This window comes from Lissotriton helveticus, chromosome 4_1, assembly GCF_964261635.1.
Source record: "Lissotriton helveticus chromosome 4_1, aLisHel1.1, whole genome shotgun sequence".
NCBI classification, from domain to species: domain Eukaryota; kingdom Metazoa; phylum Chordata; class Amphibia; order Caudata; family Salamandridae; genus Lissotriton; species Lissotriton helveticus.
The window spans coordinates 70,927,862-70,950,835 of NC_136063.1; positions in this window are offsets into that span (position 1 = coordinate 70,927,862).

A 22,974-nucleotide genomic window follows, 5' to 3' on the forward strand; every position below is an offset into this window, starting at 1 on the left:
AGCTCTCACAGCCCACACACCCTACACTCTCACAACCCACACAGCTCTCACTGCCCCCACAGCACCCACAGCCCACACAGCTGTTACAGCTCTCACAGTCCACACAGCTCACACAGGTCTCACAACCCACACAGCTCACACAGCCCTTACAGCCCACACAGCTCATATCCCACACAGCTCTCACAGCTTTCGCAGCCCACACAGCTCTCACAGCGCACACAGCTCTCACGGCCCACAGAGCTCTCACAGCTCTCACAGCCCACACAGCTCACAGCCCACACAGCTCACAGCCCACACAGCTCTCACAGCCCCCACAGCTCTCACATCCCACACAGCTCTCACAGCCCATACAGCTCTCACAACCCATACAGCTCTCACAGCCCACACAGCTCTCACAGCCCACACAGCTCTCACAGCCCCACAGCCCACACTCTCACAGCCCACACAGCTCTCACAGCCCACACAGCTCTCACAGCCCACATAGCTCTCACAGCTCACACAGCCCTCACAGCCCACACAGCTCACATCCCACAAGGCTCTCACAGCTCTCACAGCCCATACAGCTCTCACAGCTCTCACAGCCCACACAACTCTCACAGCACACACAGCTCGCACAGCCCACACAGCTCTCACAGCCCACAAAGTCCTTACAGCCCTCACAGCCTACACAGATCACATCCCACACAGCACTCAGAGCTCTCACAGCCCATACAGCTATCACAGCCCATACAGCTATCACAGCCCACACAGCTCTCACAGCCCACGCAGCTCACAGTCCACACAGCTTTCACAGGCCTCACAGCCCTCACAGCCCACATAGCTCTCACAGCCCACACAGCTCTCACAGCCCACAGAGCTCTCACAGCTCACACAGCCCTCACAGCCCACACAGCTCACATCCCACAGAGCTCTCACAGCTCTCACAGCCAATACAGCTCTCACAGCTCTCACAACCCACACAGCTCTCACAGCATACACAGCCCTGACAGCCCACACAGCTCTCACATGCCTCACAGCCCTCACAGCCCTCACAGCCCACACAGCCCACACAGCCCACAAAACTTGTACAGCACACACAGCTCTCACAGCCCACACAGCCCACACAGCCCACACAGCTCTCACAGCCCACACAGCTCTCACAGCCCACACAGCTCTCACAGCTCTCACAGCCCACACACCCCACACTCTCACAGCCCACACAGCTCTCCCAGCCCGCACAGCTCTCACAGCCCACACAGCTGCCACAGCTCTCATAGCCCACACAGCTCTCACAACCCACACAGCTCACACAGCTCACACAGCCCTCACAACCCACACAGCTCATATCCTACACAGCTCTCACAGTTCTCACAGCCCATACAGCTCTCACAGCCCACACAGCTCTCACAGCCCACACAGCTCTCACAGCCCTCAGAGCTCTCACAGCTCTCCCAGCCCACACAGCTCACAGCCCACACAGTTCACAGCCCACACAGCTCTCACAGCCCACAAAGCTCTCACACCTCACACAGCTCACATCCCACACAGCTCTCACAGCTCTCACAGCCCACACAGCTCTCACAGCTCCCATAGCCCAAACAGCCCACACTCTCACAGCCCACACAGCTCTCACAGCCCACACAGCTCTCACAGCCCACACAGCTCTCACAGCCCACAGAGCTCTCACAGCTCACACCCCACACAGCTTATATTCCACAGAGCTCTCACAGCTCTCACAGCCCACACAGCTCACAGCCCACACAGCTCTCACAGCCCCCACTGCTCTCACACCTCACACAGCTCACATCCCACACACCTCTCACAGCTCTCACAGCTCTCACAGCTCTCACAGCCCACACAGCTCTCACAGCACACACAGCTCTCACAGGCCTCACAGCCCTCACAGCCCACACAGCCCTCACAGCCCTCACAGCCCTCACAGCCCACAAAGCTCTCACAGCCCACACAGCTCCCACAGCCCACACAGACCACACAGCTCTCACAGCACACACAGGTCTACCAGCCCACACAGCTCTCAGAGCTCTCACAGCCCACACACCCCACACTCTCACAGCCCACACAGCTCTCACAGCCCACACAGCTCTCACAGCTCTCACAGCCCACACAGCCCTCACTCTCCCGGACCACACAGCTCTCACAGCCCACACAGCTCTCACAGCCCACACAGCTCTCACAGCCCACACAGGTCACACAGCCCTCACAGCCCACACAGCTCACATCCCACAGAGCTCTCACAGCTCTCACAGCCCATACTACTCTCACAGCTCTCACAGCCCACACAGCTCTCACAGCACACACAGCTCTCACAGCACACACAGCTCTCACAGCCCACACAGCTCTCACAGGCCTCACAGCCCTCACAGCCCACACAGCCCTCACAGCCCTCACAGCCCACAAAACTCACAGCCCACACAGCTCTCACAGCCCATACAGCACATACAGCCCACACACCTCTCACAGCCCACACAGCTCTCACAGCCCACACAGCTCTCACAGCTCTCACAGCCCACACACCCTACACTCTCACAACCCACACAGCTCTCACTGCCCCCACAGCACCCACAGCCCACACAGCTGTTACAGCTCTCACAGTCCACACAGCTCACACAGGTCTCACAACCCACACAGCTCACACAGCCCTTACAGCCCACACAGCTCATATCCCACACAGCTCTCACAGCTTTCGCAGCCCACACAGCTCTCACAGCGCACACAGCTCTCACGGCCCACAGAGCTCTCACAGCTCTCACAGCCCACACAGCTCACAGCCCACACAGCTCACAGCCCACACAGCTCTCACAGCCCCCACAGCTCTCACATCCCACACAGCTCTCACAGCCCATACAGCTCTCACAACCCATACAGCTCTCACAGCCCACACAGCTCTCACAGCCCACACAGCTCTCACAGCCCCACAGCCCACACTCTCACAGCCCACACAGCTCTCACAGCCCACACAGCTCTCACAGCCCACATAGCTCTCACAGCTCACACAGCCCTCACAGCCCACACAACTCACATCCCACAAGGCTCTCACAGCTCTCACAGCCCATACAGCTCTCACAGCTCTCACAGCCCACACAACTCTCACAGCACACACAGCTCGCACAGCCCACACAGCTCTCACAGCCCACAAAGTCCTTACAGCCCTCACAGCCTACACAGATCACATCCCACACAGCACTCAGAGCTCTCACAGCCCATACAGCTATCACAGCCCATACAGCTATCACAGCCCACACAGCTCTCACAGCCCACGCAGCTCACAGTCCACACAGCTTTCACAGGCCTCACAGCCCTCACAGCCCACATAGCTCTCACAGCCCACACAGCTCTCACAGCCCACAGAGCTCTCACAGCTCACACAGCCCTCACAGCCCACACAGCTCACATCCCACAGAGCTCTCACAGCTCTCACAGCCAATACAGCTCTCACAGCTCTCACAACCCACACAGCTCTCACAGCATACACAGCCCTGACAGCCCACACAGCTCTCACATGCCTCACAGCCCTCACAGCCCTCACAGCCCACACAGCCCACACAGCCCACAAAACGTGTACAGCACACACAGCTCTCACAGCCCACACAGCCCACACAGCCCACACAGCTCTCACAGCCCACACAGCTCTCACAGCCCACACAGCTCTCACAGCTCTCACAGCCCACACACCCCACACTCTCACAGCCCACACAGCTCTCCCAGCCCGCACAGCTCTCACAGCCCACACAGCTGCCACAGCTCTCATAGCCCACACAGCTCTCACAACCCACACAGCTCACACAGCTCACACAGCCCTCACAACCCACACAGCTCATATCCTACACAGCTCTCACAGTTCTCACAGCCCATACAGCTCTCACAGCCCACACAGCTCTCACAGCCCACACAGCTCTCACAGCCCTCAGAGCTCTCACAGCTCTCCCAGCCCACACAGCTCACAGCCCACACAGTTCACAGCCCACACAGCTCTCACAGCCCACAAAGCTCTCACACCTCACACAGCTCACATCCCACACAGCTCTCACAGCTCTCACAGCCCACACAGCTCTCACAGCTCCCATAGCCCAAACAGCCCACACTCTCACAGCCCACACAGCTCTCACAGCCCACACAGCTCTCACAGCCCACACAGCTCTCACAGCCCACAGAGCTCTCACAGCTCACACCCCACACAGCTTATATTCCACAGAGCTCTCACAGCTCTCACAGCCCATACAGCTCTCACAGCTCTCACAGCCCACAGAGCTCTCACAGCACACACAGCTCTTACAGCCCACACAGCTCTCACAAGCCTCACAGCCCTCACAGCCCACAACACTCTCACAGCCCACACAGCTCTCACAGCCCACACAGCCCACACAGCTCTCACAGCCCACACAGCTCTCACAGCTCTCACAGCCCACACACCCCACACTCTCACAGCCCACACAGCTCTCACAGCCCGCACAGCTCTCACAGCCCACACAGCTGTCACAGCTCTCACAGCCCACACAGCCCACACAGCTCTGACAACCCACACAGCTCTCACAGCTCACACAGCCCTCACAGCCCACACAGCTCATATCCCACACAGCTCTCACAGCTCTCACAGCCCATACAGCTCTCACAGCCCACACAGCTCTCACAGTCCACACAGCTCTCACAGCCCACAGAGCTCTCACTGCTCTCCCAGCCCACACAGCTCACAGCCCACACGGCTCTCACAGCTCACATCCCACACAGCTCTCACAGCCCATAGAGCTCTCACAGCCCACACAGCTCTCACAGCCCACGCAGCTCTCACAGCTCACAGCCCTCACAGCCCACACTCTCCCAGCCCGCACAGCTCTCACAGCCCACACAGCTCTCACAGCCCACACAGTTCTCACAGCTCACACAGCCCTGACGGCCCACACAGCTCACATCCTACAGAGCTCTCACAGCTCTCACAGCCCATACAGCTCTCACAGTCCTCACAGCCCACAAAACTCCCACAGCCCACACAGCTCTCACAGCCCACACAGCTCTCACAGCCCACACAGCTCTCACAGCTCTCACAGCCCACATACCCCACACTCTCACAGCCCACACAGCTCTCACAGCCCGCACAGCTCTCACAGCCCACACAGCTGTCACAGCTATCACAGCCCTTACAGCCCACACAGCTCATATCCCACACAGCTCTCACAGCCCATACAGCTCTCCCAGCCCACACAGCTCTCAAAGTCCACACAGCTCTCACAGCTCTCCCATCCCACACAGCTCACAGCCCACACAGTTCACAGCCCACACAGCTCTCACAGCCCACACAGCTCTCACAGCCCACAGAGCTCTCACACCTCACACAGCTCACATCCCACACAGCTCTCACAGCTCTCACAGCCCACACAGCTCTCACAGCTTCCACAGCCCACACAGCCCACACTCTCACAGCCCACACAGCTCTTACAGCCCACACAGCTCTCACAGCCCACACAGCCCACAGAGCTCTCACAGCTCACACAACCCACACAGCTCACATCCCACAGAGCTGTCACAGCTCACAGCCCATACAGCTCTCACAGCCCAAACAGCTCTCACAGCACACACAGCTCTTACAGCCCACGTAGCTCTCACAGCACACACAGCTCTTACAGCCCACACAGCTCTCACAGGCCTCACAGCGCTCACAGCCCACACAGCCCTCACAGCCCTCACAGCCCACAAACCTCTCACAGCCCACACAGCTCTCACAGCCCACACAGCTCTCACAGCCCACACAGCTCTCACAGCCCACACAGCTCTCACAGCTCTTACAGCCCACACACCCCACATTCTCACAGCCCACACAGCTCTCATAGCCCGCACAGCTCTCACAGCCCACACAGCTCACAGCTCTCACAGCCCACACAGCCCACACAGCTCTCACAACCCACACAGCTCTCACAGCTAACACAGCCCTCACAGCCCACACAGCTCATATCCCACACAGCTCTCACAGCTCTCACAGCCCATACAGCTCTCACAGCCCACACAGCTCTCACAGCCCACACAGCTCTCACAGCCCACAGAGCTCTCACTGCTCTCACAGCCCCACACAGCTCACAGCCCACACAGCTCTCACACCTCACACAGCTCACATCCCACACAGCTCTCACAGCTCTCACAGCCCATACAGTGCTCACAGCCCACACAGCTCTCACAGCCCACACAGCTCTCACAGCCCACACAGCCCACACTCTCCCAGCCCACACAACTCTCACAGCCCACACAGCTCTCACAGCCCACACAGCTCTCACAGCTCACACAGCCCTCACAGCCCACACAGCTCACATCCCACAGAGCTCTCACAGCTCTCACAGCCCAAACAGCTCTCACAGCTCTCACAGCCCACACAGCTTTCACAGCACGCACAGCTCTCACAGCCCACACAGCTCTCACAGGCCTCACAGCCCTCACAGATCACACAGCCCTCACAGCCCTCACAGCCCACAAAACACTCACAGCCCACACAGCTCTCACAGCCCACACAGCCCACACAGCTCTCACAGCCCACACAGCTCTCACAGCTCTCACAGCCTACACACCCCACACTTCCACAGCCCACACAGCTCTCACAGCCCGTACAGCTCTCACAGCCCACACAGCTGTCACAGCTCTCACAGCCCACACAGCTCTCACAACCCACACAGCTCACACAGCCCTTACAGCCCACACAGCTCATATCCCACACAGCTCTCACAGCTCTCACAGCCCATGCAGCTCTCACAGCCCACGCTGCTCTCACAGCCCACACAGCTCTCACAGCCCACAGAGCTCTCAGAGCTCTCACAGCCCACACAGCTCACAGCCCACACAGCTCACAGCCCACACAGCTCTCACAGCCCCCACTGCTCTCACACCTCACACAGCTCACATCCCACACACCTCTCACAGCTCTCACAGCTCTCACAGCTCTCACAGCCCACACAGCTCTCACAGCACACACAGCTCTCACAGGCCTCACAGCCCTCACAGCCCACACAGCCCTCACAGCCCTCACAGCCCTCACAGCCCACAAAACTCTCACATCCCACACAGCTCCCACAGCCCACACAGACCACACAGCTCTCACAGCACACACAGGTCTACCAGCCCACACAGCTCTCAGAGCTCTCACAGCCCACACACCCCACACTCTCACAGCCCACACAGCTCTCACAGCCCACACAGCTCTCACAGCTCTCACAGCCCACACAGCCCTCACTCTCCCAGACCACACAGCTCTCACAGCCCACACAGCTCTCACAGCCCACACAGCTCTCACAGCCCACACAGCTCACACAGCCCTCACAGCCCACACAGCTCACATCCCACAGAGCTCTCACAGCTCTCACAGCCCATACTACTCTCACAGCTCTCACAGCCCACACAGCTCTCACAGCACACACAGCTCTCACAGCACACACAGCTCTCACAGCCCACACAGCTCTCACAGGCCTCACAGCCCTCACAGCCCACACAGCCCTCACAGCCCACAAAACTCACAGCCCACACAGCTCTCACAGCCCATACAGCACATACAGCCCACACACCTCTCACAGCCCACACAGCTCTCACAGCCCACACAGCTCTCACAGCTCTCACAGCCCACACACCCTACACTCTCACAACCCACACAGCTCTCACTGCCCCCACAGCACCCACAGCCCACACAGCTGTTACAGCTCTCACAGTCCACACAGCTCACACAGGTCTCACAACCTACACAGCTCACACAGCCCTTAAAGCCCACACAGCTCATATCCCACACAGCTCTCACAGCTTTCGCAGCCCACACAGCTCTCACAGCGCACACAGCTCTCACGGCCCACAGAGCTCTCACAGCTCTCACAGCCCACACAGCTCACAGCCCACACAGCTCACAGCCCACACAGCTCTCACAGCCCCCACAGCTCTCACATCCCACACAGCTCTCACAGCCCATACAGCTCTCACAACCCATACAGCTCTCACAGCCCACACAGCTCTCACAGCCCACACAGCTCTCACAGCCCCACAGCCCACACTCTCACAGCCCACACAGCTCTCACAGCCCACACAGCTCTCACAGCCCACATAGCTCTCACAGCTCACACAGCCCTCACAGCCCACACAGCTCACATCCCACAAGGCTCTCACAGCTCTCACAGCCCATACAGCTCTCACAGCTCTCACAGCCCACACAACTCTCACAGCACACACAGCTCGCACAGCCCACACAGCTCTCACAGCCCACAAAGTCCTTACAGCCCTCACAGCCTACACAGATCACATCCCACACAGCACTCAGAGCTCTCACAGCCCATACAGCTATCACAGCCCACACAGCTCTCACAGCCCACGCAGCTCACAGTCCACACAGCTTTCACAGGCCTCACAGCCCTCACAGCCCACATAGCTCTCACAGCCCACACAGCTCTCACAGCCCACAGAGCTCTCACAGCTCACACAGCCCACACAGCTCACATCCCACAGAGCTCTCACAGCTCTCACAGCCAATACAGCTCTCACAGCTCTCACAACCCACACAGCTCTCACAGCATACACAGCCCTGACAGCCCACACAGCTCTCACATGCCTCACAGCCCTCACAGCCCTCACAGCCCACACAGCCCACACAGCCCACAAAACTTGTACAGCACACACAGCTCTCACAGCCCACACAGCCCACACAGCCCACACAGCTCTCACAGCCCACACAGCTCTCACAGCCCACACAGCTCTCACAGCTCTCACAGCCCACACACCCCACACTCTCACAGCCCACACAGCTCTCCCAGCCCGCACAGCTCTCACAGCCCACACAGCTGCCACAGCTCTCATAGCCCACACAGCTCTCACAACCCACACAGCTCACACAGCTTACACAGCCCTCACAACCCACACAGCTCATATCCTACACAGCTCTCACAGTTCTCACAGCCCATACAGCTCTCACAGCCCACACAGCTCTCACAACCCTCAGAGCTCTCACAGCTCTCCCAGCCCACACAGCTCACAGCCCACACAGTTCACAGCCTACACAGCTCTCACAGCCCACAAAGCTCTCACACCTCACACAGCTCACATCCCACACAGCTCTCACAGCTCTCACAGCCCACACAGCTCTCACAGCTCCCATAGCCCAAACAGCCCACACTCTCACAGCCCACACAGCTCTCACAGCCCACACAGCTCTCACAGCCCACACAGCTCTCACAGCCCACAGAGCTCTCACAGCTCACACCCCACACAGCTTATATTCCACAGAGCTCTCACAGCTCTCACAGCCCATACAGCTCTCACAGCTCTCACAGCCCACAGAGCTCTCACAGCACACACAGCTCTTACAGCCCACACAGCTCTCACAAGCCTCACAGCCCTCACAGCCCTCACAGCCCACAACACTCTCACAGCCCACACAGCTCTCACAGCCCACACAGCCCACACAGCTCTCACAGCCCACACAGCTCTCACAGCTCTCACAGCCCACACACCCCACACTCTCACAGCCCACACAGCTCTCACAGCCCGCACAACTCTCACAGCCCACACAGCTGTCACAGCTCTCACAGCCCACACAGCCCACACAGCTCTGACAACCCACACAGCTCTCACAGCTCACACAGCCCTCACAGCCCACACAGCTCATATCCCACACAGCTCTCACAGCTCTCACAGCCCATACAGCTCTCACAGCCCACACAGCTCTCACAGTCCACACAGCTCTCACAGTCCACACAGCTCTCACTGCTCTCCCAGCCCACACAGCTCACAGCCCACACGGCTCTCACAGCTCACATCCCACACAGCCTCACAGCCCATAGAGCTCTCACAGCCCACACAGCTCTCACAGCCCACGCAGCTCTCACAGCTCACAGCCCTCACAGCCCACACTCTCCCAGCCCGCACAGCTCTCACAGCCCACACAGCTCTCACAGCCCACACAGTTCTCACAGCTCACACAGCCCTGACGGCCCACACAGCTCACATCCTACAGAGCTCTCACAGCTCTCACAGCCCATACAGCTCTCACAGTCCTCACAGCCCACAAAACTCCCACAGCCCACACAGCTCTCACAGCCCACACAGCTCTCACAGCCCACACAGCTCTCACAGCTCTCACAGCCCACATACCCCACACTCTCACAGCCCACACAGCTCTCACAGCCCGCACAGCTCTCACAGCCCACACAGCTGTCACAGCTATCACAGCCCTTACAGCCCACACAGCTCATATCCCACACAGCTCTCACAGCCCATACAGCTCTCCCAGCCCACACAGCTCTCAAAGTCCACACAGCTCTCACAGCTCTCCCATCCCACACAGCTCACAGCCCACACAGTTCACAGCCCACACAGCTCTCACAGCCCACACAGCTCTCACAGCCCACAGAGCTCTCACACCTCACACAGCTCACATCCCACACAGCTCTCACAGCTCTCACAGCCCACACAGCTCTCACAGCTTCCACAGCCCACACAGCCCACACTCTCACAGCCCACACAGCTCTTACAGCCCACACAGCTCTCACAGCCCACACAGCTCTCACAGCCCACAGAGCTCTCACAGCTCACACAACCCTCACAGCCCACACAGCTCACATCCCACAGAGCTGTCACAGCTCACAGCCCATACAGCTCTCACAGCCCAAACAGCTCTCACAGCACACACAGCTCTCACAGCCCGCACAGCTCTCACAGCCCACACAGCTGTCACAGCTATCACAGCCCTTACAGCCCACACAGCTCATATCCCACACAGCTCTCACAGCCCATACAGCTCTCCCAGCCCACACAGCTCTCAAAGTCCACACAGCTCTCACAGCTCTCCCATCCCACACAGCTCACAGCCCACACAGTTCACAGCCCACACAGCTCTCACAGCCCACACAGCTCTCACAGCCCACAGAGCTCTCACACCTCACACAGCTCACAGCCCACACAGCTCTCACAGCTCTCACAGCCCACACAGCTCTCACAGCTTCCACAGCCCACACAGCCCACACTCTCACAGCCCACACAGCTCTTACAGCCCACACAGCTCTCACAGCCCACACAGCTCTCACAGCCCACAGAGCTCTCACAGCTCACACAACCCTCACAGCCCACACAGCTCACATCCCACAGAGCTGTCACAGCTCACAGCCCATACAGCTCTCACAGCCCAAACAGCTCTCACAGCACACACAGCTCTTACAGCCCATGTAGCTCTCACAGCACACACAGCTCTTACAGCCCACACAGCTCTCACAGGCCTCACAGGCCTCACAGCGCTCACAGCCCACACAGCCCTCACAGCCCTCACAGCCCACAAACCTCTCACAGCCCACACAGCTCTCACAGCCCACACAGCTCTCACAGCCCACACAGCTCTCACAGCCCACACAGCTCTCACAGCTCTTACAGCCCACACACCCCACATTCTCACAGCCCACACAGCTCTCATAGCCCGCACAGCTCTCACAGCCCACACAGCTCACAGCTCTCACAGCCCACACAGCCCACACAGCTCTCACAACCCACACAGCTCTCACAGCTAACACAGCCCTCACAGCCCACACAGCTCATATCCCACACAGCTCTCACAGCCCATACAGCTCTCACAGCCCACACAGCTCTCACAGCCCACACAGCTCTCACAGCCCACAGAGCTCTCACTGCTCTCACAGCCCCACACAGCTCACAGCCCACACAGCTCTCACACCTCACACAGCTCACATCCCACACAGCTCTCACAGCTCTCACAGCCCATACAGCGCTCACAGCCCACACAGCTCTCACAGCCCACACAGCTCTCACAGCCCACACAGCCCACACTCTCCCAGCCCACACAACTCTCACAGCCCACACAGCTCTCACAGCCCGCACAGCTCTCACAGCTCACACAGCCCTCACAGCCCACACAGCTCACATCCCACAGAGCTCTCACAGCTCTCACAGCCCAAACAGCTCTCACAGCTCTCACAGCCCACACAGCTTTCACAGCACGCACAGCTCTCACAGCCCACACAGCTCTCACAGGCCTCACAGCCCTCACAGATCACACAGCCCTCACAGCCCTCACAGCCCACAAAACACTCACAGCCCACACAGCTCTCACAGCCCACACAGCCCACACAGCTCTCACAGCCCACACAGCTCTCACAGCTCATACAGCCTACACACCCCACACTTCCACAGCCCACACAGCTCTCACAGCCCGTACAGCTCTCACAGCCCACACAGCTGTCACAGCTCTCACAGCCCACACAGCTCTCACAACCCACACAGCTCACACAGCCCTTACAGCCCACACAGCTCATATCCCACACAGCTCTCACAGCTCTCACAGCCCATGCAGCTCTCACAGCCCACGCTGCTCTCACAGCCCACACAGCTCTCACAGCCCACAGAGCTCTCAGAGCTCTCACAGCCCACACAGCTCACAGCCCACACAGCTCACAGCCCACACAGCTCTCACAGCCCCCACTGCTCTCACACCTCACACAGCTCACATCCCACACACCTCTCACAGCTCTCACAGCTCTCACAGCTCTCACAGCCCACACAGCTCTCACAGCACACACAGCTCTCACAGGCCTCACAGCCCTCACAGCCCACACAGCCCTCACAGCCCTCACAGCCCTCACAGCCCACAAAACTCTCACAGCCCACACAGCTCCCACAGCCCACACAGACCACACAGCTCTCACAGCACACACAGGTCTACCAGCCCACACAGCTCTCAGAGCTCTCACAGCCCACACACCCCACACTCTCACAGCCCACACAGCTCTCACAGCCCGCACAGCTCACACAGCCCACACAGCTGTCACAGCTCTCACAGCCCACACAGCCCACACAGCTCTCACAACCCACACAGCTCACACAGCCTTTACAGCCCACACAGCTCATATCCCACACAGCTCTCACAGCCCATACAGCTCTCACAGCCCACACAGCTCTCACAACCCACACAGCTCTCACAGCCCACAGAGCTCTCACAGCTCTCCCAGCCCACACAGCTCACAGCCCACACAGTTCACAGCCCACACAGCTCTCACAGCCCACACAGCTCTCACAACTCACAGAGCTCACATCCCACACAGCTCTCACAGCTCTCACAGCCCACACAGCTCTCACAGCCCACACAGCTCTCACAGCTCCCACAGCCCACAGAGCCCACACTCTCACAGCCCACACAGCTCTCACAGCCCACACAGCTCTCACAGCCCACACAGCTCTCACAGCCCACAGAGCTCTCACAGCTCACACAGCCCTCACAGCCCACACAGCTCACATCCCACAGAGCTCTCACAGCTCTCACAGCCCATACAGCTCTCACAGCACACACAGCTCTTACAGCCCACACAGCTCTCACAGTACTCACAGCCCTCACAACCCTCACAGCCCACAAAACTCTCACAGCCCACACAGCTCTCACAGCCCACACAGCCCACACAGCTCTCACAGCCCACACAGCTCTGACAGCCCACACAGCTCTCACAGCCCACACAGCCCATACACCCCACACTCTCACAGCCCACACAGCTCTCACAGCCCGCACAGCTCTCACAGCCCACATAGCTGTCACAGCTCTCACAGCCCACTCAGCCCACACAGCTCTCACAACCCACACAGCTCTCACAGCCCTCACAGCCCACACAGCTCATATCCCACACAGCTCTCACAGCTCTCACAGCCTATACAGCTCTCACAGCCCACACAGCTCTCACAGCCCACACAGCTCTCACATCCCACAGAGCTCTCACAGCTCTCACAGCCCACACATCTCTCACACCTCACACAGCTCACACCCCACACACCTCTCACAGCTCTCACAGCCCGTACAGCTCTCACAGCCCACACAGCTCTCACAGCCCACACAGCTCTCACAGCTCTCACAGCCCACACAGCCCTCACTCTCCCAGCCCACACAGCTCTCACAGCCCACACAGCTCTCACAGCCCACAGAGCTCACACAGCCCTCACAGCCCACACAGCTCACATCCCACAGAGCTCTCACAGCTCTCACAGCCCATACTGCTCTCACAGCTCTCACAGCCCACACAGCTCTCACAGCACACACAGCTCTTACAGCACACACAGCTCTCACAGCCCACACAGCTCTCACAGGCCTCACAGCCCTCACAGCCCACTCAGCCCACACAGCTCTCACAACCCACACAGCTCTCACAGCCCTCACAGCCCACACAGCTCATATCCCACACAGCTCTCACAGCTCTCACAGCCTATACAGCTCTCACAGCCCACACAGCTCTCACAGCCCACACAGCTCTCACATCCCACAGCGCTCTCACAGCTCTCACAGCCCACACAGCTCTCACACCTCACACAGCTCACATCCCACACACCTCTCACAGCTCTCACAGCCCGTACAGCTCTCACAGCCCACACAGCTCTCACAGCCCACACAGCTCTCACAGCTCTCACAGCCCACACAGCCCTCACTCTCCCAGACCACACAGCTCTCACAGCCCACACAGCTCTCACAGCCCACACAGCTCTCACAGCCCACACAGCTCACACAGCCCTCACAGCCCACACAGCTCACATACCACAGAGCTCTCACAGCTCTCACAGCCCATACTACTCTCACAGCTCTCACAGCCCACACAGCTCTCACAGCACACACAGCTCTCACAGCACACACAGCTCTCACAGCCCACACAGCTCTCACAGGCCTCACAGCCCTCACAGCCCACACAGCCCTCACAGCCCTCACAGCCCACAAAACTCACAGCCCACACAGCTCTCACAGCCCATACAGCCCACACACCTCTCACAGCCCACACAGCTCTCACAGCCCACACAGCTCTCACAGCTCTCACAGCCCACACACCCTACACTCTCACAGCCCACACAGCTCTCACTGCCCCCACAGCTCCCACAGTCCACACAGCTGTTACAGCTCTCACAGTCCACACAGCTCACACAGGTCTCACAACCCACACAGCTCACACAGCCCTTACAGCCCACACAGCTCATATCCCACACAGCTCTCACAGCTTTCGCAGCCCACACAGCTCTCACAGCGCACACAGCTCCCACGGCCCACAGAGCTCTCACAGCTCTCACAGCCCACACAGCTCACAGCCCACACAGCTCACAGCCCACACAGCTCTCACAGCCCCCACAGCTCTCACATCCCACACAGCTCTCACAGCCCATACAGCTCTCACAGCCCATACAGCTCTCACAGCCCACACAGCTCTCACAGCCCACACAGCTCTCACAGCCCCACAGCCCACACTCTCACAGCCCACACAGCTCTCACAGCCCACACAGCTCTCACAGCCCACATAGCTCTCACAGCTCACACAGCCCTTACAGCCCACACAGCTCATATCCCACACAGCTCTCACAGCTTTCGCAGCCCACACAGCTCTCACAGCGCACACAGCTCCCACGGCCCACACAGCTCTCACAGCTCTCACAGCCCACACAGCTCTCACAGCCCACACAGCTCTCACAGCTCCCACAGCCCACAGAGCCCACACTCTCACAGCCCACACAGCTCTCACAGCCCACACAGCTCTCACAGCCCACACAGCTCTCACAGCCCACAGAGCTCTCACAGCTCACACAGCCCTCACAGCCCACACAGCTCACATCCCACAGAGCTCTCACAGCTCTCACAGCCCATACAGCTCTCACAGCACACACAGCTCTTACAGCCCACACAGCTCTCACAGTACTCACAGCCCTCACAACCCTCACAGCCCACAAAACGCTCACAGCCCACACAGCTCTCACAGCCCACACAGCCCACACAGCTCTCACAGCCCACACAGCTCTGACAGCCCACACAGCTCTCACAGCCCACACAGCCCATACACCCCACACTCTCACAGCCCACATAGCTCTCACAGCCCGCACAGCTCTCACAGCCCACATAGCTGTCACAGCTCTCACAGCCCACTCAGCCCACACAGCTCTCACAACCCACACAGCTCTCACAGCCCTCACAGCCCACACAGCTCATATCCCACACAGCTCTCACAGCTCTCACAGCCTATACAGCTCTCACAGCCCACACAGCTCTCACAGCCCACACAGCTCTCACATCCCACAGAGCTCTCACAGCTCTCACAGCCCACACATCTCTCACACCTCACACAGCTCACACCCCACACACCTCTCACAGCTCTCACAGCCCGTACAGCTCTCACAGCCCACACAGCTCTCACAGCCCACACAGCTCTCACAGCTCTCACAGCCCACACAGCCCTCACTCTCCCAGCCCACACAGCTCTCACAGCCCACACAGCTCTCACAGCCCACAGAGCTCACACAGCCCTCACAGCCCACACAGCTCACATCCCACAGAGCTCTCACAGCTCTCACAGCCCATATTGCTCTCACAGCTCTCACAGCCCACACAGCTCTCACAGCACACACAGCTCTTACAGCACACACAGCTCTCACAGCCCACACAGCTCTCACAGGCCTCACAGCCCTCACAGCCCACTCAGCCCACACAGCTCTCACAACCCACACAGCTCTCACAGCCCTCACAGCCCACACAGCTCATATCCCACACAGCTCTCACAGCTCTCACAGCCTATACAGCTCTCACAGCCCACACAGCTCTCACAGCCCACACAGCTCTCACATCCCACAGCGCTCTCACAGCTCTCACAGCCCACACAGCTCTCACACCTCACACAGCTCACATCCCACACACCTCTCACAGCTCTCACAGCCCGTACAGCTCTCACAGCCCACACAGCTCTCACAGCCCACACAGCTCTCACAGCTCTCGCAGCCCACACAGCCCTCACTCTCCCAGACCACACAGCTCTCACAGCCCACACAGCTCTCACAGCCCACACAGCTCTCACAGCCCACACAGCTCACACAGCCCTCACAGCCCACACAGCTCACATACCACAGAGCTCTCACAGCTCTCACAGCCCATACTACTCTCACAGCTCTCACAGCCCACACAGCTCTCACAGCACACACAGCTCTCACAGCACACACAGCTCTCACAGCACACACAGCTCTCACAGCCCACACAGCTCTCACAGGCCTCACAGCCCTCACAGCCCACACAGCCCTCACAGCCCTCACAGCCCACAAAACTCACAGCCCACACAGCTCTCACAGCCCATACAGCCCACACACCTCTCACAGCCCACACAGCTCTCACAGCCCACACAGCTCTCACAGCTCTCACAGCCCACACACCCTACACTCTCACAGCCCACACAGCTCTCACTGCCCCCACAGCTCCCACAGTCCACACAGCTGTTACAGCTCTCACAGTCCACACAGCTCACACAGGTCTCACAACCCACACAGCTCACACAGCCCTTACAGCCCACACAGCTCATATCCCACACAGCTCTCACAGCTTTCGCAGCCCACACAGCTCTCACAGCGCACACAGCTCCCACGGCCCACAGAGCTCTCACAGCTCTCACAGCCCACACAGCTCACAGCCCACACAGCTCACAGCCCACACAGCTCTCACAGCCCCCACAGCTCTCACATCCCACACAGCTCTCACAGCCCATACAGCTCTCACAGCCCATACAGCTCTCACAGCCCACACAGCTCTCACAGCCCACACAGCTCTCACAGCCCCACAGCCCACACTCTCACAGCCCACACAGCTCTCACAGCCCACACAGCTCTCACAGCCCACATAGCTCTCACAGCTCACACAGCCCTCACAGCCCACACAGCTCACATCCCACAAGGCTCTCACAGCTCTCACAGCCCATACAGCTCTCACAGCTCTCACAGCCCACACAACTCTCACAGCACACACAGCTCGCACAGCCCACACAGCTCTCACAGCCCACAAAGCCCTTACAGCCCTCACAGCCTACACAGATCACATCCCACACAGCACTCACAGCTCTCACAGCCCATACAGCTATCACAGCCCATACAGCTATCACAGCCCACACAGCTCTCACAGCCCACGCAGCTCACAGTCCACACAGCTTTCACAGGCCTCACAGCCCACACAGCCCACACAGCTCTCACAGCCCACACAGCTCTCACAGCCCACAGAGCTCTCACAGCTCACACAGCCCTCACAGCCCACACAGCTCACATCCCACAGAGCTCTCACAGCTCTCACAGCCAATACAGCTCTCACAGCTCTCACAACCCACACAGCTCTCACAGCATACACAGCCCTGACAGCCCACACAGCTCTCACATGCCTCACAGCCCTCACAGCCCTCACAGCCCACACAGCCCACACAGCTCACAAAACTTGTACAGCCCACACAGCTCTCACAGCCCACACAGCCCACACAGCCCACACAGCTCTCACAGCCCACACAGCTCTCACAGCCCACACAGCTCTCACAGCTCTCACAGCCCACACACCCCACACTCTCACAGCCCACACAGCTCTCCCAGCCCGCACAGCTCTCACAGCCCACACAGCTGCCACAGCTCTCATAGCCCACACAGCTCTCACAACCCACACAGCTCACACAGCTCACACAGCCCTCACAACCCACACAGCTCATATCCTACACAGCTCTCACAGTTCTCACAGCCCATACAGCTCTCACAGCCCACACAGCTCTCACAGCCCACACAGCTCTCACAGCCCTCAGAGCTCTCACAGCTCTCCCAGCCCACACAGCTCACAGCCCACACAGTTCACAGCCCACACAGCTCTCACAGCCCACACAGCTCTCACACCTCACACAGCTCACATCCCACACAGCTCTCACAGCTCTCACAGCCCACACAGCTCTCACAGCTCCCATAGCCCAAACAGCCCACACTCTCACAGCCCACACAGCTCTCACAGCCCACACATCTCTCACAGCCCACACAGCTCTCACAGCCCACAGAGCTCTCACAGCTCACACCCCACACAGCTTATATTCCACAGAGCTCTCACAGCTCTCACAGCCCATACAGCTCTCACAGCTCTCACAGCCCACAGAGCTCTCACAGCACACACAGCTCTTACAGCCCACACAGCTCTCACAAGCCTCACAGCCCTCACAACCCACAAAACTCTCACAGCCCACACAGCTCTCACAGCCCACACAGCCCACACAGCTCTCACAGCACACACAGCTCTCACAGCTCTCACAGCCCACACACCCCACACTCTCACAGCCCACACAGCTTTCACAGCCCGCACAGCTCTCACAGCCCACACAGCTGTCACAGCTCTCACAGCCCACACAGCCCACACAGCTCTGACAACCCACACAGCTCTCACAGCTCACACAGCCCTCACAGCCCACACAGCTCATATCCCACACAGCTCTCACAGCCCATACAGCTCTCACAGCCCACACAGCTCTCACAGTCCACAGAGCTCTCACTGCTCTCCCAGCCCACACAGCTCCCAGCCCACACGGCTCTCACAGCTCACATCCCACACAGCTCTCACAGCCCATAGAGCTCTCACAGCCCACACAGCTCTCACAGCCCACACAGCTCTCACAGCTCACAGCCCTCACAGCCCACACTCTCCCAGCCCGCACAGCTCTCACAGCCCACACAGCTCTCACAGCCTACACAGCTCTCACAGCTCACACAGCCCTCACGGCCCACACAGCTCACATCCTACAGAGCTCTCACAGCTCTCACAGCCCATACAGCTCTCACATCTCTCACAGCCCACCCAGCTCTCACAGCACACACAGCTCTCACAACCTACACAGCTCTCACAGGCCTCACAGTCCTCACAGCCCACAAAACTCCCACAGCCCACACAGCTCTCACAGCCCACACAGCTCTCACAGCCCACACAGCTCTCACAGCCCACATACCCCACACTCTCACAGCCCACGCAGCTCTCACAGCCCGCACAGCTCTCACAGCCCACACAGCTGTCACAGCTATCACAGCCCTTACAGCCCACACAGCTCATATCCCACACAGCTCTCACAGCCCATACAGCTCTCCCAGCCCACACAGCTCTCAAAGTCCACACAGCTCTCCCATCCCACACAGCTCACAGCCCACACAGTTCACAGCCCACACAGCTCTCACAGCCCACACAGCTCTCACAGCCCACAGAGCTCTCACACCTCACACAGCTCACATCCCACACAGCTCTCACAGCTCTCACAGCCCACACAGCTCTCACAGCTTCCACAGCCCACACAGCCCACACTCTCACAGCCCACACAGCTCTTACAGCCCACACAGCTCTCACAGCCCACACAGCTCTCACAGCCCACACAGCTCTCACAGCCCACAGAGCTCTCACAGCTCACACCCCACACAGCTTATATTCCACAGAGCTCTCACAGCTCTCACAGCCCATACAGCTCTCACAGCTCTCACAGCCCACAGAGCTCTCACAGCACACACAGCTCTTACAGCCCACACAGCTCTCACAAGCCTCACAGCCCTCACAGCCCTCACAGCCCACAACACTCTCACAGCCCACACAGCTCTCACAGCCCACACAGCCCACACAGCTCTCACAGCCCACACAGCTCTCACAGCTCTCACAGCCCACACACCCCACACTCTCACAGCCCACACAGCTCTCACAGCCCGCACAGCCCACACAGCTGTCACAGCTCTCACAGCCCACACAGCCCACACAGCTCTGACAACCCACACAGCTCTCACAGCTCACACAGCCCTCACAGCCCACACAGCTCATATCCCACACAGCTCTCACAGCTCTCACAGCCCATACAGCTCTCACAGCCCACACAGCTCTCACAGTCCACACAGCTCTCACAGCCCACAGAGCTCTCACTGCTCTCCCAGCCCACACAGCTCACAGCCCACACGGCTCTCACAGCTCACATCCCACACAGCTCTCACAGCCCATAGAGCTCTCACAGCCCACACAGCATTCACAGCCCACAGAGCTCTCACACCTCACACAGCTCACATCCCACACAGCTCTCACAGCTCTCACAGCCCACACAGCTCTCACAGCTTCCACAGCCCACACAGCCCACACTCTCACAGCCCACACAGCTCTTACAGCCCACACAGCTCTCACAGCCCACACAGCTCTCACAGCCCACACAGCTCTCACAGCCCACAGAGCTCTCACAGCTCACACCCCACACAGCTTATATTCCACAGAGCTCTCACAGCTCTCACAGCCCATACAGCTCTCACAGCTCTCACAGCCCACAGAGCTCTCACAGCACACACAGCTCTTACAGCCCACACAGCTCTCACAAGCCTCACAGCCCTCACAGCCCTCACAGCCCACAACACTCTCACAGCCCACACAGCTCTCACAGCCCACACAGCCCACACAGCTCTCACAGCCCACACAGCTCTCACAGCTCTCACAGCCCACACACCCCACACTCTCACAGCCCACACAGCTCTCACAGCCCGCACAGCTCTCACAGCCCACACAGCTGTCACAGCTCTCACAGCCCACACAGCCCACACAGCTCTGACAACCCACACAGCTCTCACAGCTCACACAGCCCTCACAGCCCACACAGCTCATATCCCACACAGCTCTCACAGCTCTCACAGCCCATACAGCTCTCACAGCCCACACAGCTCTCACAGTCCACACAGCTCTCACAGCCCACAGAGCTCTCACTGCTCTCCCAGCCCACACAGCTCACAGCCCACACGGCCCACACAGCTCACATCCTACAGAGCTCTCACAGCTCTCACAGCCCATACAGCTCTCACAGTCCTCACAGCCCACAAAACTCCCACAGCCCACACAGCTCTCACAGCCCACACAGCTCTCACAGCCCACACAGCTCTCACAGCCCACATACCCCACACTCTCACAGCCCACACAGCTCTCACAGCCCGCACAGCTCTCACAGCCCACACAGCTGTCACAGCTATCACAGCCCTTACAGCCCACACAGCTCATATCCCACACAGCTCTCACAGCCCATACAGCTCTCCCAGCCCACACAGCTCTCAAAGTCCACACAGCTCTCACAGCTCTCCCATCCCACACAGCTCACAGCCCACACAGTTCACAGCCCACACAGCTCTCACAGCCCACACAGCTCTCACAGCCCACAGAGCTCTCACACCTCACACAGCTCACATCCCACACAGCTCTCACAGCTCTCACAGCCCACACAGCTCTCACAGCTTCCACAGCCCACACAGCCCACACTCTCACAGCCCACACAGCTCTTACAGCCCACACAGCTCTCACAGCCCACACAGCTCTCACAGCCCACAGAGCTCTCACAGCTCACACAACCCTCACAGCCCACACAGCTCACATCCCACAGAGCTGTCACAGCTCACAGCCCATACAGCTCTCACAGCCCAAACAGCTCTCACAGCACACACAGCTCTCACAGCCCGCACAGCTCTCACAGCCCACACAGCTGTCACAGCTATCACAGCCCTTACAGCCCACACAGCTCATATCCCACACAGCTCTCACAGCCCATACAGCTCTCCCAGCCCACACAGCTCTCAAAGTCCACACAGCTCTCACAGCTCTCCCATCCCACACAGCTCACAGCCCACACAGTTCACAGCCCACACAGCTCTCACAGCCCACACAGCTCTCACAGCCCACAGAGCTCTCACACCTCACACAGCTCACAGCCCACACAGCTCTCACAGCTCTCACAGCCCACACAGCTCTCACAGCTTCCACAGCCCACACAGCCCACACTCTCACAGCCCACACAGCTCTTACAGCCCACACAGCTCTCACAGCCCACACAGCTCTCACAGCCCACAGAGCTCTCACAGCTCACACAACCCTCACAGCCCACACAGCTCACATCCCACAGAGCTGTCACAGCTCACAGCCCATACAGCTCTCACAGCCCAAACAGCTCTCACAGCACACACAGCTCTTACAGCCCACGTAGCTCTCACAGCACACACAGCTCTTACAGCCCACACAGCTCTCACAGGCCTCACAGGCCTCACAGCGCTCACAGCCCACACAGCCCTCACAGCCCTCACAGCCCACAAACCTCTCACAGCCCACACAGCTCTCACAGCCCACACAGCTCTCACAGCCCACACAGCTCTCACAGCCCACACAGCTCTCACAGCTCTTACAGCCCACACACCCCACATTCT